The following is a 15,231-nucleotide window of genomic DNA, read 5'->3' as shown; positions in this document are numbered from 1 at the left end:
TCAATTTTCGGAAAAAGTGATTTTAAGAGGATTATAGAGCATTGTGTCAAACAATTTTTCTGCGGGAGTTTTCAAGCTTGCCAAATATCATAGAAAAAGAATCGTTACCAACGCGCATCTTACTTTCGAAGATTTGAATACTATATTTGTACAAATGGAAGCCATCCTCAATTCTACTCCACTCCTATATCCGACAGTCAAAATGACTAATCCTCCCTGAACTCCAAGTCATTTCCTACTTGGAGACTTACCTCAACAAGATATCAATCAAGGAAAACTTTCTCATTTTCAGCGACTTCAACAGAGAATCCAACATTTTTGGAACAGTTAAAAATCAGAATATCGCGCTACAAGCCAGAACAAAATAGAAATTTATCTCTTCCACGAAAATAGAAGTAGGAGTGATAAAAAACGACAATACTTCACCTCTCAGTTGGCCCATGGGAAGAATAGTGCAATTAAATCTCAGTGAAGACGGAAGCATTAGGGTTGTGAAAGACTTCTAGTGGAGTTATTGAAAATTCAGTGATAAAAATTTGCTTACTGGCTATTGGAAATGGAGACATTTGAACTAACTATAAAAACTGTTGTTCTTCTATTAGTTTTAAAAGTCGAGCCTTTCAAGGAAGCTAATATGTTTGGTTTATTTTGTATAATTTAATTTGATTTGGTATAATGTATAATTTTGAGCATTACCCACCGAGGGAATGTTTTTGCATTTTAAAAGATAATATTTTGATAATTATTTCGAACAAAAAGGTTGTTGATGTGAATGAAAAGTCAAAAAAGAGAAAAGTATACATAAAAGTTAAGTTAACACATATTAAATTTCACTCTTAACTAGAATTAATCAATGAGAATACCAATCGAGACATCAGATATTTTATAAAATACAGTCCACTGAACGAATCAACGTAAGCATTTATCAAGAAATATTTAATTTTATTTGAATACCTCTTGTAAGTATTTTCAATAAATATTCACAATTTATGATTATTTTCTTCAGAATGTCTCTTTATAGCGAACGATTTTCTTGGCAAGTACAATGTACTAACAATTACATATCTCCCGAACCATGAATTTTCTCGAGTTAAATAAAGAGTGAAAATGCATTTTTGCTATTTTCAAAGACTTTAGTAGTATAGAATTATTTGTTCTGACAAATACATTAGATAGATATACGTAATCATCCACCAAAAATTCATAATGTTCGAATTAAATATAAGTTCTGGTTTCGCAATATTGTCACAGTTCAATCAATTGTGAAAGTTTCATCACTATTATGGAACATTTCTCAAAAAAAAATAAAAAGGAGAAGGAAACTTTTTTATCAACCACTATCTCCCTTGTCCAATTTGTAAGGTAGCCACTGTAGGCCTTTTGAAAACATTATCTGAAATAAAATCTTTAATTTTAACAGAAATGTATGGAATGATTCCAGCGTTGTCATTATAGTCTAGGTTGAATTTCACATTATTGCTACACTCTGATTTTCAAATAAGTTCATCATTTATTTCTTTGGAATACTAGAGCTTCGATCTTTGACTTTCAAAAACAAAAAATATATCGTATTACCAATTGTAAAAGAAAAGAGAAAAGGAAGGTTCTGGAAGCTTGAACTTCTGGACTTCATCTTAAAATCTCTATAAAAAAAGCTGCAAAAATAGTGGTCCTACTCATTCTAAATGGTTTCTATACATTTATGAACATTATATGGAAATAAAAACATTCATTGGATTCATTGTGTAACATCCAAATGAAAATTTTCAGCGTACTGGTCTAAAACATAGGGAGCCTTCTATAAACGCCATTAAGTTGGCCTCAAAGGGAAAAGGAAATGGAGTCTTTTGAATTGGAGAAAATTGTGTGTTTAATATAAAGTCTAACTTTTCATTCGTTAAAAGTTGTGGACTTGCTTTTGATCAAACATTCAGGTTTTTTTACTCAAAAGGAGTTTCAGTTCGTAACAAAGATTTTTTGGAAATTTTCAGAATGTATTTAAGTAGAATAATGACTTAACGATCAAAGAAGTTTTAGAACCAGAAATAAGTTTTTTCTGGGTTAATACACGCCGAAATCAGACATTATCCTTAAAGATAGACTTATTATTACAAAATAGAACCAAGCAGTCAAATGAATGCGAAAAAAGTTGCATAGTTGTTTATAATGTTCCATAAAATTTGGAAAATGAGTGTATCATGTTTTGGAAGATTTTGGTAAGCTTTAATTCTATAAAGCGACAGAAAAACGGGGGTGAGGGATGAAGACGAAGAGGAGTTAATAATGACTGATCAGTTATTTTCTTATATCCGTTGAGAATACAATAAAAAATTTTTTGAACTGCATATGTTGAAATTTTCCTATTACACTTTTTGGCCTCGACTGGTTATTTCTTCCTATATAAAAATTTAAAAGTTTTTCAAGGCAAAATTTGCTAAGACAAAATCTCAATTTATAAAAAAAGGTAATTGATTTGGAAAATATGTATATAAACTAGATTTAATCTAGATAATATGGAAATGAATTTTATCGAAAAACATTTATGAAAAAAGTTGAATCACTAATTGTATTGTCTTGTTATGTTGTTGAAAATTCCATCTGCATAGTTGCAGGTAAGCGTATCCCTATAATACAGTGTGTTTAGAATGGATATTGGGAATTTTACGCTACCATTGTACAGTGCACGCCAAAACGATATGGTTATTATTCCTAAACGATGACCACTGTCTAAAGATATTCTGCTTTAGTAATGTTTTGTCGCGAAGGTTAATTGGTAGTAGAAGCAAATACACACTCCTATTGTGAACCTTGTCAAATAACAACCATTGTGGAATATCTAACAGTTGGATATAGCGTTGTAATGTTTTTTTAATTTATTTATATTGGTGAGGAGAATTTATAAACACTGTCTATTACGTTCTTAATTTATATACACTATACACACACTTAACTATCTTATAATAATTCACTAATCACTAACACTTAACTTACTAGAATAATATATTTAAATTCTTCAACATATAAAATCTCCAATTTCATATAAATCAGTATTTTCAACCATTAATTTTGTGTAAGTTTTGTATTTAAATAAAATTGTTTTTAAAAAATTTTAAGTGACTTCGTGAATATAACATATATCCCAGAAAAATTTTCAAAACTTCTAGAAAGTGAAGAAACGAAACAAATAAATATATAGACCTTTTTAAAAATCATTTAGAAGAAATATAGTAAATAAACCACCTGCTATAATGGAAACTTATACAATGGACATGAAATGGGTTTCGCGGCTTATGAAAAATATGTTAAAGTGCCGCAGGCTTTTGCCAAATTTTAGAATTCTACCACATCTAGGCAGGACTTGCTCTAGGGAGGAGACACGTTCGTAACATTACGTGTAAAATCTTTCGCAACATTTTTTGAGGATAACTGAAGTTGTTTCTTTCAATAAATCGCCAACACCATTAAAAAATGTGTTAGATAAGATTAAAACTCCAGCTCAAGTAGAATGCTTTTTAGCGAAAATTAAAACCAGCCACAATAATTGCCGAAAAATAGGAGTCCAACCAACTTCCGTTTCGCGGCGCAAAGTTACAAAGTCGCTGGTCGTCCTACGAACAATGAATTAGGAAGACCAAATAAAAGAAAAAGAAATCTTGCTCTTAATATTTTTGATGGTTCACAGCACTAGTTTAGTTTTTATTGTATTATGTTAAAACTCCATTTTTAACTTATTTCAATATTTAGGACTATGTACGTAATATGTGTTATAACAATAAATAACATAAACTTAGCGTAGCCTTATTAATCATTATAGCTTCCTCAACTTTCCTAGACTTATTAATCTCTTATTTACATTTTTTTTAGACACTCCATACCGTGCTTCCGAGGAAAGCGCTGCATTGTGGAAGGAATTGTTGTTTATTCTCTTGGTCAATGTATACCACGACACAACGCAGAGTGTTGCATCGTGGTAGGAATTGTCCTTTATTTACGCCTAATTCTCTTGTATGCACCCATAAATTCTTCGAAAGCAGGGTCTCCTTCGATTGCGCTAGTCCTTTTTGGTGGACTACTTTCGGTTTTTTATTAGAGATCTTGCTTATGCAATAGATAACATCATTGATCCTTCCTCTGACTAAGTATGGATCTTCCCAGGATTTTAGTGATTTTAAAGAAAATCCCTTTCTTCTTGTCAGATTGTGAAGTCATACTTTACCGTCCTCTTCAAAACCGCCGTCTGTCACATAATCTTCTACTGCTAGGTCTTCCTCAGGTCGACTGCCAAATTCTAGGTCACAAGGAAGCCGGATTCCACGATCAAACAGAATTTTCGCAAGCATTTCATCGGTGGACTCATCAAAAGCAGATCGATACGTCATGGCAAATAGGAATAGATACTGATTCCAATTTCTCTGGTGGCTGGAAACCACATTGAATAGATATCTACTAATGGTTCTGCTTATTATCTCAACCATTCCATCCGATTGTGGGTGTAGTGCGGTCATCCTGTTCGTCTTCATTCCCAGCTGGTCACAGATTTCCTGGAACACGTAGCTCTTGAAGTGTCCTCCGCAACAGTTGTGGCTTCGATATTATTTGATTTGTTAGATGAAACTCAATAAGAAAATGGAATATTAATATCTTGGTATGAAACGATGTTGGATCGGAGTGAAAAATGAACGAACAAGGTCTTAAGAATATGGAAAATTTCTCCAGTTTTGGGAACTATTCAAACAAATGATGACTACATTTGTATTTTTATTTAAACAACTGTACTAAAATATAGAACAACCACTCTGGTTTTCAACATATTTTGAACTAAAAAATATAAAAACTTCGCAGGTTATTACATTTCAACAGAAGTTTTCATAGCAAAACTACTCATGTGATCCAATCAATAAACCTGCAAAATACTCAATCAAATTCTCTTGGGGCGAATTGAATCGAACTGACATTGATTGTTTAATAGGATAGGAGAATTTCATCATATAGCATTGTTATCTACTGGCGGATTGAACATACTTCGCAACAAAAACTGAATATATACACACATATAATACCAGATATGGAAGAGAGTGAAAATTGAATTCAACATTTTTGTTTGCTGTCTTTGTGCAACAATAACCTCTAGAGATAGAAAAGCGTTTTTTGTGAATCAGATAAAATAGTGAGTTATTGCTAGGAATAAGTGTTTTACTTGGAGCAATTCAATATGTTATAATTTTTATCCAGTAATTATTTCTTTGAAAGACGAAATTGCAGAGAAATCTGAAAAAATACGTTATTAAATAGTAAGGCTCGATTTATATGCATATTTTTGCATATCTAGCTTATTTTTCCCATTTTTGACTATGGCCTTCATACGAGTAACCACCCATAGCTTCTGCTTTTCTCCTTAATTTTTCTCCAAGATATAGAAGATGAAAAATAGCATAAGTTTCTAAAAATCCTTCATAACTTGTTATTACTCCATTTCAAGTACATATTATCGTCACAATCATATAGATCAAATTTTTCTAATTTCAATTTAAATAATTGGGTGATTTTCAAGTTTCTATAGTCATTAAAATAAATTTTTTAATTAATTCAAATATCTTACAAACGCTTACAATAAAAATATCCGTTCAGTAAAACTCCCACAAAAAAACTAACGTTTAAGTATATTCAAGTGAACCATTCTATTGTCTAGGAAGTAAATATAGTTTGAGAAAAAAACATTCTTGAATAGAATATAAATCTGAAAAATAAAAAATATGTTAAACTTAAAAAACTTCTATAGCACATCAAACTAGAAAAATGAATTTCGTTTCAAATAAGCTTAAAACAATAATGAATGGAAAATACTAGTATAATTGTGGAAAAAGCGTCAGGCGCTTGATGTACGACAAATATGCAATAAAGCGCCTTTTTCTCACAATTATACTAGTACTTTTCAATCATTATTGTTTCAAACTTATTTAAAACAATATTTTTATAGTTTAGTTTGTGCTGGTGCAAAATCGGGACGTTTTTTACGAACTCATTCTCGCAATGTTGCCAAAACAGGCAAATAGTAAGTCCGGTTGACATTCTGACCCTTTGGGACCTATTCAGTCATCATGATACCGTTAATGTAGAAAAAAACTAGTAACATTGTCTCGAATTCTGATTTGCTTTCTCAATTTAATGAGAAATTTGTGATTGATACTTTGCTCCTGTTTCTCGTCACACATGGTTTTCGGTACGAGAAAAAAACACGTGTTTTGGAACGTGCATAGAGAAGATATCTAGATACCCAACGCACAGCTCGTTTTTCAACCCATGCGTCTAGGGCGCCCTCTAGGCGTACAGTCTCGTTGTTCAATAGCCAGACCTCGAATTAAGTAATTAATTTTATTAACGTACTACCTATTTACAATAATCAATGAGTTAATTGGAATTATCAAATTATATTATCAAAATCAATTATCGAATGCTAATTTTGGAGCATCTTCATTGTGACCCTATATATACCTATCAGAACAGATGTTTCCAGGATTTGGAGCAAGGAATGGAATTACTGATATCAATAACTTCAGTATTAAATTTAATATTTGTGGAAATTGCTCTTGTTGAAATCTTGGAAGAATTAGCATTAGAATATTGCTCTTTCACATTAATTATTGAACAATACAGAATACAATTTGTTTTTATCTCACAGAATTGATATTGTCATACAGATACATTACATTTCATTCCAGTTTCGCACTGAGAATAAACAGATTAACTTTGTTTGAAGGTATGATCTATATGAAATTTATTAAAATGTTTCAAAAATTTAGGTGCATGAAATCTCATTAAAAGTGAATCTGATTTTCCATGTAAAATTAAGAAATGTGATGACATATTGGGCGTTTTATTCAAAAAATCGTGTTTGATTTGTTTAACTACTTTTGGGACATTCTGTATAGCTATGTGGATATGTCAATGAGAAAATCGTTTTGGAAGATAACATTGTGTACCCAGTGTAGACCGCACAAATACAAGTGGCTCACCTTGTATAACTCTTAGTTTCGACATAAGAAAATATTATGAAACAAACGTCGAATTCGAGTCTTGTTTAATTATACGTTGCGGTTTCCAAAATCGTAACTTACAGAGGACCATCAGTGACTTGTTAAATAAATAATTTTGTTAATATAATCCACATTTTTAAGAGTAAATAATCAAGTACTATAGAACATGGTTTGATAAGATTATGAAAACCGTCATACAAACTTAAAAGGTATAAATCGGCATCTGAATGATTCATTTCCAGTCTTAACATTAAAATGTTATCAATTTTTAGTAGAATCGCATAAAATCTGTAAATAGATCTCCACGTGGCAGAATTTAACATATTATATTAGCGTCATAGAGCAAGCTTGATATTTGGAAATGATCTGATAATTTTTAGGTACAGGCCAGTAGAAAACTGTTTTCATTGATTTTGGTTCCCAAAGAAAGGTATTTATTATCTACGTGACACTATACACCAATTATCCCTATTCCCAAAGACCTTCTCCTGCAGTTATTATCAAGAATTTACTTTAATTTGCGTAATACTTTCAAATAGTAGAAGTTTAATATTAGGTGAGAAATGAGTAAAAAATATTCTTTTTCGCCCTCATGTTACGCTGTTGATTGAAAAATTTTTGTGAGTGGATAACAACATCGAATTCAAACCGTACTGAGTCAAGCGCAAATAAAAATTCAATCTTTCTATCGATTTCCCGATAGAATTAAATTTGAAAAAAGAATCGCTACAGATATTGAATATTTTATAGATATAACACCGTGCTTTGGGCTACACTCCATGCGGGTGCCTAAAATAACGTTTATAGTTGTATATTATTGCAGGGAAATAGGCAATCTTCTTCAAAAATATCGTTTTTTTCTTAATACTCTCCGGATTTCGCTTCAGCTAACATAAGAATATGAAGTCAATAACACAACTATCTTCTTATGGAAGCTTTTTGTACAGACTGAAATTTTTTAGTATGGGAAAAGATGTTTTATATAAATGGAACTCATAGTAGATATATGACTACTATTTACCTATATATCATTGAAATGACTTGTTCCATCACCTGGAATAGTGGTGAACATTATGAAATTTTTCACTATATGTCATATATTTTATTTCATTAGAATAATTATGAGCGTTATATATTCATATTCAACAATTGTTGTAATGACCAGATAATAACTAGGACGAAAACACAGTGAAATAACAAAATACATCAATCTATTTTAACTAAAGTAATAAAACACCGTTCAATAAATTGCCTAGCATAGTACATGAAATATCTTGTTTAAATTGTGACAAAAAGTATATTGGTCAGTCGAAAAGGTCACTGATCAGTCGGATAACTTTTCACAAGAGTGATAGCAGATTATATCCTGATAGATGTTCATTAGCGACTCATGTCTATTACGAAGGACACAATATAAATTATGAATCTGCCAAAGTTTTGACAACTGAAAAAAACTACAAAAAACGTTTGCATCTAGTTTTATGCTAGTTAATGCAAAATATTCAACAAACTACACGTTTGTATTCATTATATTTCAAATCTTCGGCGCTCAAGATGTTCGTTTTACTCAAAATTTTCACCTGCAATGTTATTGGCCTCTTCACGTACCGTGTACCGGGAATTTCATCAGTAGCAAACACAAGCGTTTTCGGACGTTAACTGGAATGTACCCGATGCCTAATATTAGATATTGAATTTGTAGTACGACGACTGCCAAAGAAAACTCGGATGTAATGAAGTTTTGAGTAAGTTTTTGCATGAAGATCATGTCGGGAGAGAACGGAAGAGGTGAAATAGAGTTTAAAATTGTAGAAGTCATTATTAACGTCTGATTTTTGAGTTCGTATCCAATTAGGCCTTTTGAAGTTGATATATTTGTATGCTTCATATATTGTTTTCGAGGACAAAGGAAAAGCTAGCTGTCTATGTTTTGAGGTCTGTCATAATTTTTTTGTCTCTCTCTCCATAATTTGTATCGTACCTCCTTCTGCCTAATATAAGTTTAGATGCTTATTTTTGGTTCCATTTTGTTCTATGAGTAATATTTCTATTCAGTCTATGATAAGTAAAGTTATGTAGAGGTTCCCGATATGAGCTTATAGCTGATTGCCTTTCTCCCCTGGATTCAATTGAAAGAGTTTTTGTAATTTTTTTTTAATTTTCTTCTTAATATATTATTCAGAAGTTCATAGTTACAAATAATATTTTTATTGTCGATTCCCTCAGTCCACATATTTTTGTGCTTTAACCACGTAAAATTTGTTCTCTCTGTCAATGTACAATGTTCATATTTTTACATTGTACTTTGGCCAAAATTTCAGTCACTGATGATGAATACACAAGTATTAGAAATCTCGGAATATATATTAACACCCTGATGTTTGATTGGCCACACGCCCACAAATAGAACATTCACAAACTAGTTGGCAAAACGATGGTACTCCCTTGCCCTCAAAGCTGCATAAATTTCATCGTTTTTGCTTAAAAAAGGTTCTTGGTAAATAACTCACTATCAGCACAAAACTCAACTTATATATCCTAATGTATATTTTAGGGTACTAAGCTCACAAATTTTTTTTGATTGTAGTGTCATAACTGCTAGTTCTGTTGGTTTTGAAATGAATATTTCTAGGTTACAAGTAAACTTTTATGTAAGCTAGTCTCAATTTCCATTCTTTTTTCCAATAAACTTTTTGTGACTGGAATCGAAGTTTGCAACATAATTATTTTTTTGATGGCTACTTTCAACTGGTCAACTTATTTTAAAACCTCCCTTACTTCTCGCAGTGTATAGCTATTCAAAGGACATTTGAATTTCACAGAATTAGTTCGTAATTGCTTTTGAATTTATTATTTTGGTACCTATTAAATGAACTAAATATTTATTCAAGTACTTAATAGATCAGGTTCTCATTATGTGACCAATTAGTCCCGCAATCCGGAAAAACCAACATCCTCATAACACATTTCATAGAGTAGTTAGTCTTTTCTGCTGAGTATTCATTTTTTCTTGAAAGTGTCTGGCCATTGTCTTCATTGCAGTAATTTTTATTTATTACCCTTAATTAATCAAAGCTATTGACCCCTCTATATGTTTCACTGTTATTCTAAAAGTAACATGTTTCGTACCTTCGACTGTTTTGTGTGTTATCTCCATGTAATCGATTTTCTTTGTGCTTATTCTGAAGCTACATCACTTCGTCAGATTTCCAGAAGTATAAAGTAGTACTGCCAGTTTTTCATTTATTAATCAAAGTGAATATTATCTGTATATGCAACTTTTGTTATATTATTTTCTAGCATCAAATTAACTGCTACGTTCTGCAGCAACAATAGCTAATGAATCTTTCTTATTTGTTCTTGGGTAGAAATTCATTTCGAGGCTTATCTTTCTAACAATACTTTCAGTGATGTTGCAAGGGTTAATTCCATCAAATTAACTAGGTTTGGCAGAACTTCCAAAGTTCTCAATAAATCAATCAGGTTCTATAGGAAAAGTAGATAAACTTCTATATAGATATTATGGAAAACGTTTTTGTTAAAATTATGGATTTTTAATCGCTAAGCTCAAGCCACTTTAAGATTCATTTATTTAAACAATTACACTAGACTTTGGTATCAAATTATTGAGCACCTGGTATAATTTAAAAAGTGATATCTTCCTTTTTCACAGGAAAATACAAACTTATTCAATAAACTCAACAACCAAATTCATAAATATCAATTGTCAGAGTAATATGACCCTAAATCCAACAACAAGATTAATACTACAAAAGTTTTCCCCTTTTTATTACAAAATGGCCCAAGCTCGCCTAAAAGCAACCCTAACCATAGACCTTTAACTCATTGGTCCCTCGAGAAAATCGCTCTCTTAGGAGAAACTGTACCAGAATAACTTTAGGACAGTTGTTTTAGTTATAATTCCAAAATATGGGCAAGATAAGAGAAGGATCTCATAGGAAAAAATTGGAATCAAATTAAAATATATGCACCTCCTGATAGGACGTATACATATAACGTGAATATTCACAAATCATGGAAGCTTAGTGAACGTTAATGAAGACGCCTAATATTGAAAAAAAAGAGAAGTCACTGTAGGATTCTCTAGGATTTGCCGCCGGGCAAATACATATACTGGTTGTCGGTCGTCGTATAAAAAATGCATGAATATACCGATTGTCCTTATTAGCCAAAGTGAGAGTAATCCGTTTTCGAATTAAACTGAGAATTTACTCATCCTCACACAGCAATACAATGCCACGAATGTGCTTCTCCACCAGAGAAGGGACAAAGATCTATTTCATTGTTCAAAGATGAATTAGGTAAGTCATTGGAATGAATTTTTTTGTACTATATGATGATTGGATAATACACAATGTTAATAAAGATATATGGTATTGTTTGAATTTTGTGTAATCTTTTTGTTCCTATGACCATTTACGGGTACCATATTTGGTGACAAAAATTTTTAGATGTCACCTTTGGAAACTGATCTTGGGATTTGTCATATTTATGTCAATATGACTCCTGCACAATTCAGTTATAAGTTAGGTCTATCCGAGTTCTATTTCCCAGGAAGAAGTTTTATACAAGATAATTCCAGAAGTAAACTGCAATATAACGCTGTAGTTGAGTAGAATCGCTCGCTGGATTCTAGTGGTAGGTGTAGGTTTAACTGAATGAAACCTATTTGGTCTTGTGGATGATAATCTAGGGCAGTGGTTCAAAAATTTTGAAAAGAGCTTTCAGTTTCTGTTGAAACAGAATAAGAAATATGGAATTATTCGTGCCTTTGGCAGCTTATTGGCAATAATGGCTAATGTAAGTGAAGGTTGTTAAGTTTGAAGGCATCAGAACAAGAGACACAAATTTCCTAAAGAAGAAGTACCGAGATGATGGATGAGAGGATAGCTCAGCTATCGGTTTAGTTGTGCCTATTTCATGAGGCCACAAGCATTCGAAAAACAACTGAATCTGATTTAGTATCGAAATTTGAGCCACAGCTGCTTTCCATGGAGCTGCAAATTTATTAATTATTGACTATAAACTTGTATGTATTTTTCAGAAGCAAATTATTTTACCAGGACAAGAGAACGGAGCATTATGGATAAAGGTGGCTTTTGCTAGATATGATGAAACGGTGAAATCTTTGAAACCATGCAGAAGAGAAGATGCTCCACATGCTTATGTGCATGAATTTTGGTTATCTTCTCGAGTATTCAGCTGATAAATTACGATTAGAAGAAACTCTAATTATCGCTGGGGATTTACAAGAATGGTGTTACTGAAATGAAACATATTAAATCAAATCATGATGAGGCTGATAATCGGCTTATACTCCATGTTTCATATGAGTATCGGGTACATCAACAAAATAAAATTTTGGTTCAATTTTGTATCAAAATCATTTATTTACTGTTATTCTGATGATATCACAAATGCAACGCTTAAATTGATATGATGTATTTTTTCAAAAACCCTGCTACTTCCAAAGAATTATCAAATCTTAACCAAGTGTCCACAACTGAAACTATTAATATTGCAACTAAATTTGCATTGTCTCTATTTAAAAATGTCCATTCGAACATTCAATCTATTGAGGTTCTAGTTGTCCACCAACAGCTGATGTTTTTACTAACATGTTATGAGGTAGGTCTTCCTATAATACAAAGGAAATAATATACGTAAGCGATACTCAAAATTTCAGGTGACCATTAAGACGATGACGAGGAGGAGAACATTTAAGGTTAATTTAAATGAAAACGATTCATTATTTCTTGCTTATAGTTTTTTCATTCTTCTTTTAGATGCAAAATCACATCTGTTTATGCATTGTTTTTGTACTTAGATTGAAAATCCCTATTTATACAGTTATTCTTTCCATACCTTCTATACTTATTTTCCACTATAAATATTTTAACACTTTCTAAATGTATGGACTGTATTTGACTAAATATTATTGTACAAAAATTTTTAATATTTCACATAGCTCACAAAAGGGTGAAAATTGTATACCCAATTTTGATAATTCCATAATTCCTAATTGTTTTCGGCAAAAAAGTTTCTCAAAATTTCTGAATTTTCATTAGATGCGGTCTAACTTCAAGTAAAAATCAAAACTTTGAATTTAAAACTGAAAATAATACAGAGATTTATATTAAGAAAAATGCAGTTTTTCTAGTTCGAGCTCAATGACTTTCAAAGTTCGGTCCTAATAAAAACAGCTTTAGAATTGAATAATTATAGTTTTTGTATGAGGGACGTGGTTAATTGTAATTTTAGATGTAGCTTGTCGCCCATTCGGGTATTATTAATTTTTCTGATTTCAGATGCCATAGAAGCCTGTTCTTAATTACCTCCTCCAGAACTTTACCCACGGTATATGTAAGTGATATTGGTTATATGCTTCTGGGTCTAATTTTGGCTTATTTGGCTTCGGAACGGGAATTATGATAGAGGTTGTCCATGCTTTGGGAAGTTTTTCTTTTGTCACTATTAGGTTGTACATAATATATAATAAATGTTCTTTTGTTTGGTTTGAATTTATTAGAAAATATTGTCCGAGCTTGCACAGGTGTTTTTAGAGAATTGTAATGAATTTTCGAGTTCGTCAATGGTTATTGCAATTATTAAATTGTTGTTTTACTGAATATTGTTAATGTTTATTTCTTGCTGCTCTGTATTATTTTTATGATTCAAAAAATATTCTTATTTAGTTACTAGAATATTTCTGGTATCGCTTGCTAAGATAATTGCTATTTCGTTTTAGTCTTTCTAAACAGTGTTCTTAAGCTCCAGAAAATTTATTGTGTGGGATTGTTTTGGCTTAGATATTCTTTTCACTTTTTCCTATATAGTGGATATTGGGGCTGAACCATTTATTGTTGAAACATATTCTTTCTAGGAATCCTGTTTGGCATTTTTAATAGTGTATCTAGCAATGGCTCTCAAGCGTTTGAATTCGATTGAATTTTGCTCTGTTCTGCTTCTATTGTATGTGTTAAAGGCTTCCTTTGATCTCTTTACGGCTTGTTGGCAGTTAGAATTCCACCGGTCAACCACGTGGTGTTTGTTATTATAGTCATACCGTCCGACATGTTCGTTTGCTGCGTGAGTTATTAATGCGGTAAAAAATTGTACTTCTTTATCTGCCTTTTCAATTATTTCATAGAGATTTTCTTGAATGAATTCTCGAAATTTGCTCCTATTTGCTGAGTTAATTTTCCATTTTGTTGTTGTTGTTGTTTGTTGTCCTTGTGATAGATGAATTTTGAAACAGGTTAATGGGTTCCAATTGAGCTATCGGTATCCAGTTTGGTTTGGTTTTCTATTTGAGAATTTTCTTCGAGTGCATTTGGTTTTGATCTTTCTATCTTTTAAATGAGGATATATCGTTGGGAGTAGGTCCGCGATTTTTGTTATTTCTTCAGTATAGATTTTCACAATAATAACAGGGTTTGTCCAGTCTTCGGAATTTTCAAATAGATCTATAAACTCTTCATAAGTTAATGGATAATTTATCTTAGTCTATATTCTCGAAAAGAACTTTAGTGTGGCATAACATTTTTCTAATGTCTTCTTTGATTTAGTATTTCCGGACTATTTAATTTTCTTATTGTTGTTTTTTGGATTTGTAAAAGTAAGTGGATGTTCTGATGTTCAGCGGACGGTGAAAGTTCTGTTGCAGTTTTTTATTCTGTAGTTTGGTTGTTTCAATTTGGCCTTTTCTGACTGTCAGTGTGCATTCTCCCTTTTTTCGATGTAATTAGCTTTATTAGTTTTCAAGGTTTGTGGTTCGGAAAACGTTTCACTGTTTGGGTATTCGGGTATAAGTGCGTTTAGGTAGTTATAGTGTTTGGGCAATTTTTGTGGTATATGAGGATTATGTGCACTCTAGGCATTCTTGATTATCAGTGGATAAAAATATTCTAGTGGTTTGTTCGTATGTGTATATTAAGAATGAATCAGGAAGATATTGGTTGTTCAGTGGAGATATAAATATTTGTCTTCTAAAACTTAGAATATGTTGAAATTCTGGACCTGATATGCTTATTCGGAGGAAGGATAAGGGTGACAGAGTATGAATTCCTCGTTTTTTTAGTTTAAATTCAAGAGCTGAGTGGATAGGATCAATCTTTGGTTTATAAATGTAATCACTAAATTTTCATTTGCCAAATGTAAACATATTCTATTATTA

The sequence above is a fragment of the Diorhabda sublineata genome, chromosome 1 (genome assembly GCF_026230105.1).
Source record: "Diorhabda sublineata isolate icDioSubl1.1 chromosome 1, icDioSubl1.1, whole genome shotgun sequence".
NCBI classification, from domain to species: domain Eukaryota; kingdom Metazoa; phylum Arthropoda; class Insecta; order Coleoptera; family Chrysomelidae; genus Diorhabda; species Diorhabda sublineata.
The sequence above is the reverse complement of the archived record's forward strand: the minus strand, read 5'-3'. Positions refer to the sequence as shown.